The 4188-nt window shown below is 43.5% G+C and overlaps 1 non-coding gene across 1 annotated transcript; it reads right to left on the bottom strand.

Annotated features, from left to right (window-relative positions):
• Positions 1 to 1631: 1631 nt before the first annotated feature.
• On the bottom strand, positions 1632 to 1763 carry LOC117202436 (small nucleolar RNA SNORA68). The gene has a single exon (XR_004484767.1). It is a non-coding gene; the product is annotated as a small nucleolar RNA SNORA68 (small nucleolar RNA).
• Between the last annotated feature and the right edge of the window lie 2425 nt (positions 1764 to 4188).

Genomic DNA, 4188 nt, shown 5'->3' with positions numbered 1-4188 from the left:
CCCTTCCAACCCTAACTGAAAGAGGATAAGAAAAAAAACAGAAGGCTGTAAGTATAATCCCCTTCTGAGAGAATAAATTGAGCAGAACCTACCGAAGACAATTAATGATATAGTGAAGCCACCACAGATAGGATGAGTAAAATCTGCCATTCCACAACGTGGATTTGATGTTCCACATTTATCAGTTACTGTGCGCTGAGGCTATGAGCCCCTATTCCTAGTAACCAGACGTGCTGGTATGGAGGCTTCCAATAATTAAATCGAATTCCCAGGAACTGCTGAGGTCTAATAAGAGACAGTTACTGGCAATATTTACATAAATTTTGTGACAAAATAAATTTAATGTAGTGTCAATCAGTTAAGTCATTAACATGGAAATAATTTACCCTGATACAGTTCTTCAAATTTGTACATCACAGGGGCTTCCCTGGTGGCGCAGTGGTTGAGGATCTGCCTGCCAATGCAGGCGACACGGGTTCGAGCCCTAGTCTGGGAAGAGCCCACGTGCCGCGGAGCAACTAGGCCCGTGAGCCACAACTACTGAGCCTGCGCGTCTGGAGCTTGTGCTCCGCAACAAGAGAGGCCACGACAGTGAGAGGCCCGCACACTGCGATGAAGAGTGGCCCCCGCTCGCCGCAACTAGAGAAAGCCCTCGCACAGAAACGAAGACCCAACACAGCCGAAAAAAAATTTAATAAATTAAAAAAAAAATTTGTACATCATGAAATGTGGCTCTTTTGTAAGGAACTGATAAAAGATCTGATTCACCACCAACAAACGTGTAATACTCATGTATATACACTAGAGGGCACTCACCTTCTACTATTTTTTATTGGAGCAACATTTGCCATAATGGCTTTCAAACAAGTGTATAGAAGAATCACCTTGGGAATCTTATTTGAAATGTATACCCTTAGGTTGTGAAGGAGGCTGTGAATCTGCATTTTACTAAGAGGCTATAAGGGAGCATGGTTAAGAGGATGGCTCATGAAGCCTGACCGCCAGCGTTTGAAACCTGGCTTTGCCACTTACGAACTTGGACAATTATTTAACCTCTCTGTGCCTCGGTTTCCTCATCCATCAGATGAAGTTAGAAACAGCACCTACCTCTTAGGGTTGTTGTAATGATTAAAAGAGTTAACCTAGAACATACAGCCTAATGTCTGGCAATAAATATTCACTCTATTATTAGAAGTTTTTTTTGGTTTTGTTTTTGGTTTGTTTTGTTTCATTTGGTTGGTTGTTTTGGTTTAAACAAAGAGTTTTATTTGGGCAGACCTGGGGACCGGGAGGGCCTGCACATGAAAGAAGGTGTTGGGCCTCTTGGTGGTGAAGCATGGCTTGTGCTGACAATGCAGGACCTGGTGGGGCAGCCGGAAGTTGATCTTGGAGTCATGGAATTGCTTGACTAATGGTGGGGGACACCTGCTGGCTGTGATCTCCTCCACCTTCATAATCTGGATCGAGTGGGCCCAGGCGCGGGGCCGGGCGCCCACGTCGTGGTCTGCAGAGCTCAGTAGGGGACAGGGTGAATTGTACATCCCCCCAAACCTCCCATCACGTGGGGGGGAGGTGGGCACTTGGGGACCCGGTGGTCACAGCATCTGGTCCCAGCAGGCACTGGCTACCAGGGATGTAGACCCTCTAAATTCACTTTGAGAGGCATGACCGCAGCCCCCAAAGGCAACGAGATCCACTTGCTGGTAGCACCTCTGTTTAAATTGTTGCTATATGAAACAGCAGTTCTTGGGGCTAAGGCCTTAGAAGTGTTTAATAAAGATGCTCATTGATTTTGTTTCAAAGAGACTTGAGAACCATGCTTGAGAAACACAGGACTCTTTTTAAAAGAAAAAAGAAGATATTTTCAACATTCTACCCAGCTGGGCTGAGACTTCAGGCTTTAACCTCTGCTAGAGTGAAAACGGAATGGCAGGAACCAAAGGTACAGGGTGGAGAACGGAGCAGGATGAAGCTGGTCTTTGTATGTTTTTCCAGAGAGTTTGTATTTTATTCAGAAGTCAGTGGAAATTCATCTAAGACATTGAGGCAGAAGAGGGCATAATCAGGCTGATATTTGAGATAGATCACTCTGCAAGTGGAGTGGGGGATGGAGAGTGAGTGGTGATGCTGATGCAGGTAGATAGGGGAGCTCAGGTAGATGCAGAGCTGCTACTTTTCCATCCTACGGAATGGTCTCCAGAAAGCATTACAATTATTTACATTAGTGATTCCAGTGTTAATAATTTGAAGCTTATGAATGCTTTCTTCTTAGTTCAAAATAGAGTGGAGTTTGTAATGAAGCTCTCTGCCCCAACCCTACCCTATGATTTATACACACTATAGAGTATACAGTACCTGGCAGGCATCCTTCCTAGGTTTTTGTTTTTTTTTTAAATTTATTTATTTATTTATTTATGGCTGTGTTGGGTCTTCATTTCTGTGCAACGGCTTTCTCTAGTTGTGGCAAGCAGGGGCCACTCTTCATCGCACGTGCGGGCTCAGTAGTTGTGGCTCACGGGCCCAGTTGCTCCGCGGCATGTGGGATCTTCCCAGACCAGGGCTCGAACCCATGTCCCCTGCATTGGCAGGCAGATTCTCAACCACTGAGTCACCAGGGAAGCCCCTCCCTAGGTTTTGAGGCAGTCACCAACTGCCTCACAACACCAGAGGCTGTAAAAGGGGTACATTCTGCATCCTGACTCGTGATACTGTAGAGGTTGGGGTAGATTTCCAGTAGCCATGGCAGCTTTGAAGTATCTGACCCAAAAGGTTTAAAATAAACTTCAGTTCTGCTCTATCACTTCCCCAGCCAGAATGGGAGGAGCTGCCAGTGGGGTGGGAGGAGTGTAGGAGGAGGGGAAGGCTGAAGTCCCACTCTCCTTATTGGCTTTACCTAAAATTCACCAACACTGTTCTGCTACCGTCAAATTAGCAGAGTCAACAGTGCTAGGGAAAATAGCTACATGAGTCTTTTCTCTAGTTCCTGAGGAGGGGCTATAAACGATTTTATGAGAAAAGAATCCATCCCTGGAGCCCTCTCTGACAGGATCAGTTCCAACTTGTGCACTCGGCCAAGCCTCATATATCACCCACATACCTAGTCACTAAATTCCTTAGAAACATATCTGTTTCTAAGTCTCTGAAAACATGCAAAATGTGAATAGATAAAACAGCTCTTCCCTCTGTTGTTCAGATTGCAGAATCATAGGTTATTATCTTAGACTGCTTAGAGCTAGAAAGAACCTAATCCAATGGTTTTCAAATTTGTTTTAGTATCAGATCCCTTCAAATGAAATCCTGTCAAGTTCAATTAATATGTTCAATTAATTGAACATTAATATGTGAACAGAAAGCAGAGCTACTTCTATTTCTATCTGGGCAATGCCTCTCTCTGTGTTTGTCACACCTCCAACATCCTATTGTGTGAATTAATTCTTTGAACACCTGGGACTTAGAGGAGCAAAGTCTGATTTGGAGCAAAGTCATGATTAAACAATTTCTTCCATTTTACAGAGGACAAATATGAGTCCCAGAGACTTAGTAATTCTTTGAGTAGGGTGTAAAATCAACAGGGGGATGCGTAGAAATAAAATCAAAGGTTATTGTTCAAATGCATGATAGAGAAGAGTTTGGAAAGGATTTTCTTAATGGTTTCTTCAGAGTTGGATCAATGAGTTAAGAAAAACATGATAAATTGCAATGTGTGAGGGGCAAGAAGGTGGTTTAATTTAGATCTAGAGAAGGATTTCAATAGAAAGAGATGCAAACTTTGGAACTTTGAAATCTCTGGCCCAGAATTTGTTCAATGTGGCAAAGCTGCATACCTGTCTACAGAGAATCAAAGCCAACTTTTAATTAAAGTCCTGCATTGTGGTGGAGACCTTCAGCCCTATCAGCCATTAGTCATCATCATCCTTGGCATTATCAAATATCCATTACAGGTCTTTACAAGTTTAACCCAGAGGTCTTTTTTCCACTGGACATGGTTTGTGCAGATCAATAGTTTAGACAGACAACAACATGGTAATTTCCTGAAGATTCGTAGGAGAAAAACTACTCAGTTCCAACCTTTCTTGCCTTTGTTTCTGCATTCAAAATCAAACTCAAAACTTGCCTGGTCCAGGAAGTGTCTACCCACCTGACTTGGTTCATTACTGTGCTCAGCAACTTCCGTTTTTAACTTACCTT

Source organism: Orcinus orca, chromosome 5, assembly GCF_937001465.1.
Source record: "Orcinus orca chromosome 5, mOrcOrc1.1, whole genome shotgun sequence".
Taxonomy (NCBI): Eukaryota; Metazoa; Chordata; class Mammalia; order Artiodactyla; family Delphinidae; genus Orcinus; species Orcinus orca.
This window is presented reverse-complemented; position numbering and strand designations above follow the sequence as displayed.